This window comes from Bos indicus x Bos taurus, chromosome 3 (assembly GCF_003369695.1).
Source record: "Bos indicus x Bos taurus breed Angus x Brahman F1 hybrid chromosome 3, Bos_hybrid_MaternalHap_v2.0, whole genome shotgun sequence".
Classification (NCBI taxonomy): domain Eukaryota; kingdom Metazoa; phylum Chordata; class Mammalia; order Artiodactyla; family Bovidae; genus Bos; species Bos indicus x Bos taurus.
In genome coordinates this window covers 20,990,992-21,006,818 of record NC_040078.1, presented here as the reverse complement: position 1 = coordinate 21,006,818, position 15,827 = coordinate 20,990,992, and the positions used below count along the sequence as shown (strand labels likewise).

Here is a 15,827-nt window from a genome sequence, read left to right as displayed (position 1 = left end):
TTGGGAAGATCCCCTGGAGAAGGGAATGGCCACCCACTCCAGTATTCTTGCCTAGAGAATCTCTTGGAACCTGGCATGCTCCAGTCCATGGGGTCACAAAGTCAAACAAGACTGAGTGAAGTTCCCTTCACTTCTAGGTGAGTATAGCTAGTTTGTCTGAGTGTTTGATGTAAATGGTTATTTTTACTTATATTGCAAATCTAACAAATATACACTTGCTGTGAGAAAACTTTACCCCTCCCATATCAGAAATGTATGAAGAAAAGGAGAGTTCTCCCGCCTCCATTGCCACTCCACTGCTGACACACTTTACATGTTACAGATAAGAGGTGCTGGCAGCGGTTTTGGAGGGTAATCTGTACTATGGGAAAACTAAGGGACCCAGGAAATCCCACCTCCTGCCCTGACAACCATCTGCCCTCTTGAAGCAATGAGAAAAAGTGAAAGCAAGGAAAAGGCAAATAACACTCTTATTTGCAGAAGTTTTACCTCAAGATGGGACATTCTGCTTAACCAGGGCAGAATATGTGGTTGATGATGGAGAGCTAGGGGGCTCTTCCCTGGCACAAAACCCAAAGTGGATTTTACCTCATTTTCTGAGGTGAGAGTGAACTGAGCCTATCAGAGGAGAGGAGCAGAAAGAAAGCAAAGGGATGAGTGTCAACTGTGTTCAAGTTTTGGGAGTAGGAATGGGGCATATGGAAGCTGAAGAAGCAGATGCCCTTTCCCTGGCAGGGGAGAGAAGGGAGCTGCCAAAGAGGTTCCATGGTGTAATGGTGAGGACCCTGGATCCAGCGATCCGAGTTCAAATCTCGTGAGACCTTTCTGATTAATTAGAAACAATGTCCCTGTGAGTAAATGGTGACATGGAGGGCCTGCGATGTTGCTAATCAGCCGGGAATCCCGACAGCTTTCGGGTGGAGAGTTCCAGACCTGAATGGGAAGAACTGCGTTTTATTCAAGTTCTCTACTCTTCCGAATTTTTATTTGCCCAGTCTCAGTTTATTATGATTTTATTCAGAGTTTCTCACTCTTAAGTCTCCGTTGGACATGCAAAGCCGCTGTTCAGTCAAGATTCGAACCTTCACTCATGGAATCCTGTGCTTTGGTCCCAAGCTCAGACCGAAAGAGGAGCGCGGGTAGCATATTCCGGCGTCTGAGGAGACCCAGGTCCCTGACCCAGGGCCGCCCGGCCAGGCTGCTCCGTGGACGAAGGGGAGATGAGCCGTTGGGAGTCCGAAGCGGGGGGCTGGGTTCCCTTCGTTCTGCCGAGACTCTACTCCACTGAGATGATTTCTCACGACGTGAGCGAATGGAAACACTTGTGTCCTCTACTGCTCGGGAGAAAAACACTGATGAGGCCCGTGATGGACCTGAATAGCTAGTTAAAGTTTTCCCTTCGAGGTGCTAAGAAGCATCACTCTGATACTTATAATTTGGAACTTTCAGTGGTTACAAAGGACTCAATGACGCAGCTGTCATTGTAGGACAAGAAACAAAGGTGTGAGGCTGGCGAAAAGATCCGAGGAAGGCAAAGATCAGGAGGGAACACAGGATGAGCCAGAAGGGAGAAAGGGATTGGAAGGGAGAGGAGTGGGTGGTCTCTGGGTTGGGGTGACCACAGCGTCTCACTCTGGTGTTCCCACCCTTTACTGAAGTGTCCCAGGACCCGATTCACCCCAAATCGCAAAGCTGCTGGAGTGGCATTTGTTCTGGCAAAGTTCCCTTTGCGGTTCTGTGTGGAGCAGTGAGGTGGGCTGTGTGGGTCTGCAGGTGAGTGGAAGTCTTAGCTGTTGCCTTGTAGATGACTGGCGAGCAGGAAACACACACACTCCACTTTCCCCTTTGCAGGCCAGTCTGCAGCGTCTGGGGTGGGAAACTGGAAAATCGCAAGGTCAATATTTATTTAGAGATAAGGAGATATATAGCCAAACATGCAGTGAAAGGGGTTATCCCTGGAAAAAAGGAACATGAGAAGGGATCAAGAGACTACTGTTTTGGGGCATGTGTATCTTTGTACTACATATATATTTTCTAAAGTTCATTGCTTGTATTTTGAATTTAAATTTGTATGTAGTCATATGTATCACTTTTTAAAAATTCTGGGTCTCGTGTCATGTGTAGGGGAATATTTTCCAGTGTAAAACCATGATTTTTTTTTAAGTTCAGCATTCTTGAAGCAAGGAGTTGGACCATTATTGCTGTTTTGTTGAGCTGATCAGATCAGCTGATAAACTCAGATCCTTCCAGTCCAGGCGATTACTACTGATCAAACAGGATTGCTTTACTCTCTCTTGGAGGCTCCACAGACACTGCAAGCCATCAGTAACTTAAATAAAACCACACCCAGACTTTATGCAGTGTTGTGCCAAAATGTAAAAGCTTACACTCAATGATGACATGCAAAGTGCCATGTGCCCAGGCATGGTCTACAAGTTTTACATGGGTGCACTTATTTAATCCTTTCAACAGGCTTCTATCATATCACCATCCTCGTTTCATATATGAGAAAACTGAGACATGGAAAGCTTATCGAACTTGTTCAATTGCTCAGTCAGTGCGTAGCATCTGAAAGGAGGAATTTGATCTGAAGCCCACTTGGGTCCACAAGATACGCTGCCAATCAAAGAGAAACACAAGCGGTAAAAATGCTTGACAGAAATTTAAGCCTGAATATTTCTTTTGGTAAAACAAGGAGGAGTCATGTAACAGCCATTAAACTGTACTAAATATCCTCATGACCCACTTGCCTCCCAAAGATCTTTCTTATCCCAACAGCATGCATGCGTGCTAAGTTGCTTCAGTCGAGTCTGGCTCTTGTGACCCTATGGACTGTAGCCCCCCAGGCTCCTCTGTCCATGAGATTCTCCAGGCAAGAATACTGGAGTGGGTTGCCATGCCCTCCTCCAGGGAATCCTCCCAATTTGGGAATCAAACCCACATGTCTTATGTCTCCTGCATTAACAAGCAGGTTCTTTACCACTAGCTCCACCTGTGAACCCATTCCAACAGCAGTTCCTGCCAATTCTCCAACTTCAACACAATTCCTGCCAGAACTAGGTTTTCTCTCCCCTTTACCTCTTCCTCTCACCTACCCCATACCTCTTTCACAGCTCTTCTCTTCTTTCACGTCCAGGTCATTCATTTTCTAAATTAAAAAATGTTAACTACATATAAAGAAGTAAACAAGCAGTCATCCATAGTTCCAATTCCTGAAATTAACTACTATTAACATCTTTATGTATTTTCTTCAAATCTATTTTTAAGTTATTTACATTTTTTGCAAAACTTTTATGTGCTGATTATATAAAATTCAAATGCTGAAGAAAAAACAAATATGTAAAGTTTTGAAACCTCTTAAATTCAAAAATAACTTTTGTTAATGTAGGTAAATATTGATAGAGTTGTTTTCATATATCAACAGAAAAGCATCTACATATGCTTTTATAAAATGAGCTCTTACAGATTCTATTTCTATTTTAAAATATTCCACTTAATAGTACACATATTTAATGCAAGAAAATCAAAAATGCAAAAATTAAGAAATAGTTGAACTTTCAAGCAAATTGTTTATCATAAAAGAGAGGTTTCTGTGGTGGCTGAAGTTGTAGTAATGGTCGAGGTGGTACCTTCACCACTCCTCAAGGATTTCACGGTGGATTGAGAGGAGGTCATGAAGGCAAGGAGCTTGCAGATTTTGAATACAGGAAAGACAACGAACTAGCTGCATAGTCTACAAAGAAGTCTTTGGAAATAGATGGATTTCTAGTTCTTCTTGGTCCTAAGAATTGGTTTCAATCTTTGAGAGGAATGAAGAGAATTTGCTGTATTATCTATCATTAGCACTAGGTTGTTTGTTTTCCCGCTTAATTTCAAAGATACAATACAATACAATGCTCATCTTAAAACATGAGCATTAAATATATCTGGTATAACAGAAGGTTGCTGCTGCTACTGCTGCTAAGTCTCTTCAGTCATGTCCGACTCTATGCGACCCCATAGATGGCAGCCCACCAGGCTCCCCCGTCCCTGGCATTCTCCAGGCAAGAACACTGGAGTGGGTTGCCATTTCCCTCTCCAATGCATGAAAGTGAAAAGTGAAAGTGAAGTCACTCAGTCGTGTCCGACTCTTCATGACCCCATGGACTGCAGCCCACCAGGCTCCTCCATCCATGGGATTTCCAGGCAAGAGTACTGGAGTGGGGTGCCATTGCCTTCTCCCAACAGAAGGTTAGGTAATTTCTTATGTATAGAACTCCAGTGGAAGTTGAAAGTATTTTTTCATCACTGAAAGGATCTATCTTATCACTAAATTGTATTTGGCAGTTGCTGCACGTTGCCTGCAAACAGGACTGTGAAATTGGGAAAGGAATACAAAGGCAGTATATTGTCACCCTGTTTATTTAACTTATATGCAGAGTAAACCATGCAAAATGCCAGGCTGGATGAGTTACAAGTGGGAATCAAGACTGCCAGGAGAAATATCAACAACCTCAGATATGCAGATGATACCACTCTAATGGCAGAAAGTGAAGAGGAACTAAAAAGCCTCCTGATAAAGGTGAAAGAGAGTGAAAGATCGGGCTTAAAAATCAACAAGAAAAACTAAGATCATGGCATCCAGTCCCATCACTTTATGGGAAATAGACAGGGAAAAGGTGGAAGCAGAAAGATTTTCTCTTCTTAGGCTCCAAAATGACTGTGGATGGTGACTGCAGCATGAAATTAGAAGATGCTTGCTTCTTAGAAGGAAAGCTATGACAAATCTAGACAGTGTATTAAAAAGCAAAGACATCACCTTACCATCAAAGGTCCATGTAGTCAAGGCTATGGTCTTTCCAGTAGTCATATACAGATATAAGAGTTGGGCCATAAAGAAGGCTGAGCGCTGAAGAATTGATGCTTTGAAATTGTGGTACTGGCGAAGACTCTTGAGAGTCTCTTGGACAGTAAGATCACATCAGTCAATCCTAAAGGAAATCAATCCTGAATACTCATTGGAAGGAATGATGCTGAAACTCCAATACTTTGGCTACTTGATGTGAAGAACTGACTCATTGGAAAAGACCCTGATGTTGGGAAAGATTGAAGGCAGGAGGAGAGGAGAAGAGATCAACAGAGGATGCGATGGATTGATAGCATCGCTGATTCAATGGACATGAGCCTGGGCAAACTCTGGAAGATAGTGACGGACAGGGAGGCCTGGCATGATGCAGTCCATGGGGTTGCAGAGTCAGATATGACTTAGCAACTGAACGACAACAGCAGGGCTGTGATGATACTGTGTTTTGAGCTACAGAAGGTTGTGTGTGTGTGTGTGGCAGGAAGGAGGTCAGTCTATCTTTCTTTTTCTTTCTTTTTTAGAAATCCTATAATATCCCTTTTGAGGCAACTTATTTTGTTAATTAAATAGGGTGCTGGATGGTAGAGAATTTTGTCAGTCAACTATGTACATATAGTAAATACTCTTTCTTAGGTAAAGGTAACATTTTTATATAGTTGTAAAATTCCAATTGGAAAAGACCCTAATGCTGGGAAGGATTGGGGGCAGAAGGAGAAGGGGACGACAGAGGATGAGATGGCTGGATGGCATCACCGACTCGATGGACATGGGTTTGGGTGGACTCTTGGAGTTGGTGATGGACAGGGAGGCCTGGCGTGCTGCGATTCATGGGATCACAAAGAGTCGGACATGACTGAGCGACTGAACTGAACTGACTGAAAATTCCAGTATATTCCATTGCCAAAGAAACATTAAGAATTTTGTACAACTGTATAAAAAGCAACTAACTTTTTAGAGAATAAACATTTTAGAGTTAGCAAAAAATAAAAAAGAACCCTGTAAAGGCTAACAACAACAATAGACATTTAAACATAACTTAAGACATTAAGACCTGGAACTACAGGGGCCAAATAGGAAAGCCAGGAGCATGGAGGGAAGGACTGTCATCCCTTCCTGACTACCTCGGGGATGGCATTCATAGATCTGTTCAGTCCCAGAAGCCTCTGAGATCCGAGTGGGTACTGAGAGTGTGAGTGGAGAGTGGGATGATGTTTAAGGGTAGGTCCAAAGAAAACTAATTAAAAAGCACAATATGCAGATGGAGTATCTAGGTCATTGAAAGTAAAAGTTGTACATCCTACTCATCCCCAACAGTGGGAAGTTTCCTTGGTCAAATATGAAATATATAAACCAAGACCAAAGTTAACTCTCAGTGCCTTACTGATTAGAAAACGGGTTTTTCGAGTTTCTAAGAGATTTCCTCAGTCTCAAGGAAGTCTGTCCATGCTATTATGCTCTGCACTCCCAACAGATGAGTTTTTGACCAAAAAAAGCCAATCAAGAAATAACACCATGACTAGGGCCTGCTTGGATATTGGTTTCCAGGTCTGTCAGACACACTGAGTTTATTACAATGACATTAGGGTGGGTTTGTGGTTAGGAGCCCAATCTGATGAGGTGTGGCTGTGGGATTGGCAGAACTTGCTGCTATTCGCCTTCTGTTTGACCTTGGGCAATGCCAGTTTTGCAAGTGTGGTTGGGAAGATTCCCCTGGAGAAGGAAATGGCTACACACTCCAGTATTCTGGCCTGGAGAATTCCATGGTCTGTATGGTCCATGGGGTCGCAAAGAGTCAGACATGACTGAGTGACTTTCACTTTCACATGAAAATAATAATAAGTACTTCATAAAGTTGTTGTGCAGATTAAATGAAATAATCTAATAATACACCTGACATACTGTGTGGCTTATATTAAATATGCTCTTGATAGGAAACAATTCAGCCTTTTGGACATTTGAATAATTTTTGTATTTGTGAATGTAATATCCTTCACAAAATAAATTCATATTAAAGAATTAAAAATTTTAAATGAAATTTATAAAATATATGCCCACAAAAAAGGGTTGCTTTTATGTAGCTTTGTTCACATTAGTCACTCGGTCAGTGTCCAGCTCTCTGCAACCCCATGGACTGTAGCTCGCCAGGCTCCTCTGCTCTTGGAATTCTCCAGACCATTTCCTTCTCCAGGGGATCTTCCTGACCCAGGGATTCAACCTGGGTCTCCTGCATTGCAGGCAGATTCTTTACCGTCTGAGCCACAAGGGAAGCCCTCTAGACCCCCCAGTTGAAAACCATTCAAATATCCATCACGAGGTGAATGGATATAATTGTGATACAGTCATTCAAAGGAATATTACTCTTCTATAAAATGAAATGAATTCCTGATACTTGGCAATAATATGGATTGCTCTCAAAAGCGTCATGCTGGGTGATGAACAAGTACATACTCTGAATTTTGAGAACTGACAAAACTGGTCCATAGTGACAGGAACTAGATCACTGATCACCTGGGACAGGGAGTGGTAGGGAGATTGACTGCAAAGGAGCACAGGAGGACATTTTGGAGTAGTGGGGAAGTTCTTTTTTCTTGAACAGGGTAGTGGTTCCTTGGGTACATTGATTTGTCAAAAGTCATCAAACTTGAAATGGATGCATTATTCTCAAATTATATCTTAAGAAATTAATTTTTTAAAGTAATAAGAATCGTTCCAAGTTTTAATGTCTTAAATTAATTTTTTAAAATGTCATTATTTTCAAATTATATCTTAAGAAGTTAATTTTTTAAAATAGTAAGAATCGCCCCCATAGTTTCTACTTGCAAATACTTTGTGGATCAGAACTGAGAGTGAAGGGATTGGCAAAATAGGCCACATCTGCCACACTGGACCTGAGGTTTTCTTCTAAACTGTAGATCAATATTTTCAGATAGGGAAAAAACTAAGATTATATTTGAATAAAAAAAATGCCCTGTAGAATTCTTACTGCCATTTAAGGAGAAGGGATGTTTAGGAAACTTCCTAATTTGCCAGGTTACTGAAGCATGTCAGGTGCTCACTGGAAGCTTAGGAAAGAGAACTACTGCTTTCTGTCTAGGGAGGTAGTAAGAGAAAGTCTGAGAGAAAAGGTGAGGGGAAGACAGAACTGGATCTAGAAATACGAAGAGGCTGCTTGGGGTGCAAATGATAAGTGGGGTGGTACTTAGGGAATTCCTTAGAAATGATTGGGAAAGGAAATGGCAACCCACTCCAGAATTCTTGCCTGGAAAATCCTATGGACACAGGAGTCTGGTGGATTACAGTCCATGGAGTTGCAAAGAGTCGGACACGACTGAGCAGGCACACACTACCAATAATTCACTAGCGGTAAAAACAAACAAACAAACAAATACCACTTACCAGTGCAGAAGACTTAAAGAGATCCGAGCTTGACCCCTGGGTGAGAAAAATTCTCTGAAGAAAGAAATGACAACCCACTCCAGTATTCCTGCTTGAGAAATCTCTTGGACAAACCAGCCTCGTAGGCTATGGTTCATAGGGTTGCAAAAAATCAGACACCACTAAATCAGTTTAGGCCAGGACGAAGCAACTTGGTAATATGTGAAAGCAAGTCAGCTGACGATTCAAGAAATAACGTCCTAGATTAAAGGACAGAAAACCAGTAGGAAAAATGGTTTACGTGCAGTCTCTCACCGTCAGATGAAAAAACTGGTCACATTACGGCTCTTGGCTCCTCTGCAAATCTGATTACAGTTACAACCTCAGGAGCTTACATACACAAAACATTCTCAGTAGCATAAAACTTCTGCTGCAAACCTGTGTGATAACTGATAAATCACCTTATTGCATAAAAATGAAATAGAAAGCTAACATTCATCAATGAAGTCTGTTTTTGTATGCATGAAATAAACCAAAGGAAAACGCGATGCATATTCACCCAGTATTTCAATTCTCCATTTGGGAAAATCGCATAAGCATCAACAAGTCGGGAGTATATTCGACTAATATCAGCATGACATCACCCCCTTTACAATTATATTTGTTTCCAAATACATAACATGACATTTTGCCTGCCCCACCTCAACCTCATATGCCCTACACTGTTTACACATGCTCACTTCACTCCCCGCATCCCCGAACCTTCCTGGACCTTCCACACAGCGGATACACGCACTTCAAAGCAAAAGTCCTCTCCACGCCACGGGAGACCATATAGTATTTAAGCACCAGAAGACGGACCAGCAGCCCCTGCGCTCATATATCTACATACGACACGCCCCATCCGTGACGTCAACGGGAATCCGCGCTTCCCTCCAGCTCACGCCCCGCCCTAGTCCCCGCCTCCCTCCTCCCACGGCGTCCGGCCCGGCCAACCGGCGGGCCGGCGCTCTCTACGGGAAGTGACGTCCGCCTCCTGCTCCTGTTCTCCCACCCTCTATGAGTTGCGGCCAGGCGCGCTCCGCTGCCTGCCTGACCTTTGTCCTGCCCAGCATCTGTCTGGCAGTCGGCTGAAGCCTGTGCACCTTTTTTCAAATAACGGCGTTCAATGCGGAGAACAGAACATTTAGCAGTCCAGGGGAAACCGGTTCCTTTCAAATCCAGTTGTCTTTGTGATGTAGTATTGTGTGTATGTCTAGTAAGACGCAGTAAGTATCACGACCGGCGGTGAAATTTATTGAATTTTTGAAAGTTCAATTTCACTCATCAAAAATTTCGTTCACTTTATCTTCAAATGTTACTTTGACTCTATCTTCGAACAGATTTTTAACACCTATATTCCTCTGTCCTAGGAATCAAATACATTCTTTAACACATGTTCATTTGTTATAACTATGCAAGTTATGATTTTACCTTTTTCTGGAAATTATTTTTTAACACGTCTCCTTGCATATGATCCGTGCGTTAGGAGGTGCACATTTTTGGATGTTTTTTTTCACATTGCATTTGGACTAAATATTCTCTGCCCTTCCAGATTTCCTCTCTACCCTTCTCCCCTGATCTGTGTGCTTGAGGCTGACCCCCATAACCAGCATTTCCCAGTTTTTCTTGCCCTTGGGATCCCGGTGGCTGCAGTCACAGGAAGGATCAGAAGTGAGAGGAGAGAGATGTGAATGAAAAAGGTTGCCTGCCATAGCAGCAAACAAAAGATGCTGCGCCATCTAGCCACCAGCCACTACCGACCTTAGTAAGGGCAATGAAAAGAATCCTATTTGTTGCGTCCTGGGAATCCTTCAAAAGCCGAGGGAGAGACACACGTTCAAGTGCTGCCATTCTGGGGAGGAAAAGGGGCTGCTTACTCCCTGGTTGCCGGGCCCAGGTTGTCTGCTTTGGCTCCAGCTGCTGTTGGGAAGTCTACTCACTCACCTTCACCAGCGCCGGGAGGACTGAGCCCCTGCGGACGCCGACTTCATCTTCAGGGTGTCTTTAGATGAAGAAATCACCGAGGATTTCTATTTTCTCTTAATGTATTTCCACCTCTCCTCTCTTTCTTCAAGACCGTTTTTCGGTTACTGCCCGCGGGGTTAGAACCAGGCAGGCAGTGGGCGCCGGAGAACCACGGAGTCGCCCCGCGCACCGCGCACCTGCGCCTCGTGGGCTCTGGGCAAATTGAATCCACGCAGCCGCAGCCGCCGCCGGAAGCGTCTCCGTTCGCGCCACCCGAGGTGTGGAGCTCTTGACCCCGCCCCCGGCCCTCTAGGACAGGTCCAGGAGAGGTCGATTTTCGACCATGGAGCTAAGTACGGCCCAAAACCAGGACCAAGCTTAAAGGTCTCAAACTCCACAGTCTTGATGGAGCGACCGTCGCGAGTTGAATTTATCTCCACGCCTTTATCAGGAGAGTTGAGGGCCTAAATCACACACGAAAAAGATTGTGTGCATCAAAGCGCACAATTGAAGAATAAGCTTTTCTTACAAGTTGGAAGTGTGGTATGAAAGACTGGCGTCAAAGAGAAGTGTGTTTGCAAACAGAGCATCAGCTAAGGTGGGAAAGCACCCTTGCCACAGGTTTCTGGGGAAAGATCTGGAATTTCGGAATTTCGTTTGGAGCCCTGGGGCCTTCCTTGGAAGTGTTTTTCATTAAGGCTGTCCCCTTTCCACATCCATCCTCGTTAGCGATGTTTGGGAATCCAAATCTCACCTCAGGGTCCTCCCCTCCTGCCGCATTTATTTTGAAGACAGAATTCCAAAGGTTTGCACCACTCTGATGCTTCCTTTTCAAGTATCAAGGTCTTGAAAGCATCTGCACCACACTAATCAGAGGAGTAACTGACCAGCAGCAGTCCTTTGATGTGCCTGAACTTCCGACTTCTGAATTCATTCAACTGAGTTCTCCAGAAGCTGGATGAGAGCTACTAAAGATCCCTCCAGGCAAACTCGATGGAGGAAATGTTACCCAGCTTAGTCTTGGGAAATTCTTAGTCAGTTCTCAGAGGTGCCATTGGAGCACGCAGACCTTTGCACAGGAACTGTTTTGGACTCCAGAACCCAGCTGGAAATTTGTAGCCTAAGGAGGAATTGTATCCTAGTTGCAGTTCTCTTCCACTTGGTTCTTTCCAGACCACGTTCCCAAACCTGAAGGGCTCTCAGTTTAGCTGTGCTGTCCCCCAGGTCAGATGTGGTGGTTGCAGAAGCTGACCTATTGGGAGTGTTCTGAGCTTTCCAAGCAACCTTGAATTTAGAATATTGGTGACTCAGTGGCAGTGTCACTCACTGTGGTCAGTGTGAGTCATTCACTCTGTGTGGTTTCATTTGAACCTCGCCTCCCAGGTAGGTTACTCCTGGCAGGTTAAGAATCCTCTTGCCAATGCAGGAGATATGAAAGTCTGGAAGATCCCCAGAAGGAAAAAATGGCAATCTGCTCCAGTATTCTTGCCTGGAAAATTCCATTGATAAAGGAGCTAGAGGGCTACAGTCCACAGAGTCGCAAAGAGTCGGACAGGATTTACCAGCTGAGCACACACACCCAGTTTTGACTCCTGACCAAGGTGTATGCTTGCTATTCACTCTGCCACAGTTCATTTTCTGCCTCTGCAGAGCATGTGTGGGAATCTTTATTGTGCATTCAAGATTAGAAGAGTCACCCTTTTTACTGTCTCTGCTATATTGGTTATGGCACAGGTAAGTCTGTTCTGTGCAGAGATCTAGCAACCAGAAGCAATGCTGCTGTCAACTGAAGAAATGGTGGAGAACCGAGCAGTGATTTTGGAATAAAAGATATTCAAGAGTTTGTCTAAACAGTAGCTTGGCAGCCTTGGGGATCAGGTTGTGATCCTGGAGGGATTAGTGTTTGGCCTGAGGTGTAACAACCGGTCCTCCAGGTTGTGTGTTCCATGGTGGGATGTCAACTCTGCTGTGTTTCTGCAGTGTGGAACCTTTAGAAGTAACCTCCTTGGCATATTCACCTACACCTCTGGTGATCTAGACAAAGCATCCTCAGATCATTGTTTCACCCTGATTTGCAAACTGGCCCTCGGGCTGGTCACCTGGTAGTGTCCCCAGTGCTGTAGGGATGGAATAAGTGATTTTCTAAGAAGGGGAGTAGCCCGGGGGTGGGTCGTATACACCAAAAAGTGGTAAAGATGTTAGAGACGATGGCCTTGGGTTGGGGAAGGGCAATATACTAATGTACTGATCTCTTGTGATAGGAAGCTCGAGGACAGTGCTCTGGCTTTCCAGATAAGTGACTCTCAGAGTCTAGATCAATCAGGAGCTTCCAATAACACCAGGAGCCTGAGCTCAGCACCCCGCCTGCAACAGAGTCAGAGAGCCACACACGTGTGAGAGAAGAGACTGAGCAAAACCTGTCAATTGGTCCCCCAGTTCAGAGAGCTATAGTAATGTGCAAGCAGAAGATAAGGATGGTCAGAAATAGTGGGAATCCTGCATCTTTACAGCACACACAATAAATGCAGTTGTAAGTTGTCAGGATATATGGGTAGCAATAATTATGAAGCTGTAGTACTGAGGAGTGTGTTTCTTTGCCTCTGGCTCCATCCACCTTCGAAGCCCATAAAGACTCACTGAATCGCTGACAGCTTGAACTCTCTCTGACTCCCTACCTAGTCTTCTGACCTCTTGACCCAGATTTAAAGGGTTCCTGTGATTAGGTTAGTCCACCTGGATAGTCTCCCCACTTTGAGGTCAAATTTATTACATCTGCAGAGTACCTTTTGCCAGGTAACATGACATAATTATGCAAATAGCAACCGTAAGGAAGCTGGAGTAGCTATACTAACACCAGAAAAAATAGTCAGGAGACTTTACAACAATACAATGTTATCAGAGATAAAGAATGACATTTTATAATGATTAAAGGGTTAATCCATCAGGAAGATAAAATCGTTTTAAACACAATGCATCTAACAGGGTCTCAAAATACAAGAAGAAAAACTGACAGAACCAAAGGGAGAAATAGACAATTCAACAATAATTATTGGAGATTTCAGTTCTACACTTTCAGTAATGGATAGAACAACTAGGCGGAAGATAAATAAGAAGATTTAAACAATAGGACCTTACAGGCATCTGTAGACATTTCACCCAACAAGAGCAGACTACAGTTTCTCTCAAGTACACTGAGAACATTCTCCAGGAGAAACTATACACTAAGCCATAAAATAAGTCAAATGCATCTATAAGGGTTGAAGTCACATGCAATTTGGGACATCTCACATACCAGTGCTACAGTCTAGAAGGAGGGTGGCAAGGGGCTTGGGTAGCTTGTCCTTCCTTCACTTTCTCATGAATGTTCGGGGGCACTTAGGGAGGTGGCAGTGGGCAGACATGTGTAGGCCACTAGCCTGGAAAAGCTAGGCAACTAAAGAGAAGAGACAGTATTTCAGGGAAGCTGCTCTAGTCTCAGGCTTCCAAAGCCAGGGAGGAATTGGCATGTAGGAAGTAAGCAGAGGTCAGGGGATGACTTTCTGTCTTGCTTGTCTGTGCCTCTCTTTAAGCCTCAGCTTCTATGTCACTAAATCCCACTGCACAGGAGTGCTGTAGGTCACCACCAACCACCATAGACCCATGGTCTTAATGTTTACTATGCTCTGTCTGAGAAGACAACCACAGGTCAATAGCTTTGCATCCACACAAACCAGTGGCGTTCTATGAAAACTACTCTGAACATAAGTGATGTATTTGTGGGGCTTACCTGGTGGTCCAGTGATGACGAGTCTGCCTGCCGATGGACAATAGGACACGTGTTCGATCCCTGGTCCTGGAAGATCCCACATTCCATGGAGCAACTAAGCCTGTGAACCACAACTATTGAGCCTGTCTGCTGGAGCCTGTGCTCCACAACAAGAGCAGCCACCACAATGAGAAGCCCGCACACTGCAACTAGAGAGGAGCCCCTGCTCAACGCAATTAGAGAAAGCCCCTTCAGCAACAAAGACCTGGCACAGCCAAAACTAAATATTTTTAAAATTTATGACATTTTGGTTCCACTTGTTTGACTTAGTATGAACAGAATGCTGAATTTCTAATTTAAAAAAGGATATGCAACAAGCCACAAAGGTTTTACGTTATAGCACAGGGAACTATGGGCTTCCCAGGTGGCTCAGTGGGAAAGAACCTGCATCAATGCAGGAGACATGGGAGATATGGGTTAGATTCCTGTGTCAGGAAGATCCCCTGAGGAGGGCATGGCAACCCACTCCAGTATTCTTGGCTGGAGAGTCCCATGGACAGAGGAGTCTGGCGGGCAACAGTCCACAGGTCACAAAGAGTCAGACATGACTGAGTGACTGAGCGCAGACACACACTGGGAACTATAGTCAATATCTTGTAATAACCTTTAATGGAAAATAATTTCAAAAATAATATATGTGTATATTGTAACTGAAGCACACACATAAAAAAGAATTCTACTTTTTGAAAATTTAATAATGTTTATCTTTTTGCTAGTTTTTCTAAATGTCCTATGGATATCTAATAACAGCATATGAGATACAAAATTTTAAATATATTTGTGTAGGATATGATTAATATAAATATAAATCTATTATATTTAAATTATTGACACCATTCAAGATGCTCCTATTCTTATTTTTTCTGCACTTGATAAAATATTCTCAGAAATGTTAATGTTTCACTATGATTATATATTTTTTCTTTTCTCTTATGTTTCTTATGATTTTTGCTTTATGTATCTTTGTTTCTTTGTTGTTAAGATGTCTAATGGTTTATGATGTCTGTCTTCTTTGTGAATTGTGTACCTTTTATCATTAAAAATATTCATCTTTGTTTCATTTAAAATAAATAAAATTTTTAAATTCAAAATAAATATACTTTTTTAAAAGAAACAAAACCTATTTCAGTGACTTTGACAAGTCGGAAAAAAACCCTGTGGTGTTAGGATGATATTCACAAGTGACAAGCACAAAATCTTATATGCAGATTAAAACACAAAGCAACCCACAGGAGAAGAGGAAGATGGGGCTGGAGGCAGGGGGGTCAAACCTGATTTCAAGTTTAATGAGAAGCCCACGTGCTTCCCCAGTGAGGGAAAAGAAGCTACCATAATACTGGTCTCCACCAAGAAGGTAATTAAGACATAATCTAGTCAGCAATCCTTATAATTATTCACATACCAAGTACAGTATTAAATTCAGGATTTTCCCCCCACAATATTAAAATGGTGTGGAAGAAATGAGAGAAACAAAGAGCACCAATACTATCTAAAAGTTTAAAATTTTTCTGATGGAAAAGTGACTTCACGACAGTCCTTTTGACAATGAAAGAATTTGGGAAAATAATGATTCCTCGATGTTTTCTATGCTTGCAAGAATAGAAGTACAAAATAGCTTTAAAGTTTAGAAAGAGATAGGTCTGTAATATCAGTACAAGGGTACACAAGTATTGGCCACTGAGGGAATGTCCCCATCAGTGGCAACCTTCAGAATAGACCAGGTGGCCTTGAGTATCAGTTTGGCCTAGTCAACTAGAATACAGGAGCTCCCAAGATTCCATGACACCCCCACCTTCC

At 43.2% G+C, this 15,827-nt stretch overlaps 1 long non-coding RNA gene across 4 annotated transcripts; it reads right to left on the bottom strand.

Annotated features, from left to right (window-relative positions):
* Positions 1-470: 470 nt before the first annotated feature.
* LOC113887793 lies at positions 471-9,101 on the bottom strand. 4 transcript variants are annotated; one of them, XR_003509832.1, is made up of 3 exons: positions 8,240-9,101; positions 2,388-2,616; positions 471-1,879 (listed from the first exon to the last, which is right to left on the bottom strand). It is a non-coding gene; the product is annotated as an uncharacterized LOC113887793 (long non-coding RNA). The 4 variants fall into 4 exon arrangements; XR_003509835.1 differs by having other exon boundaries at positions 471-2,616; positions 8,240-8,478; positions 8,959-9,101; XR_003509831.1 differs by having other exon boundaries at positions 471-2,616.
* Between the last annotated feature and the right edge of the window lie 6,726 nt (positions 9,102-15,827).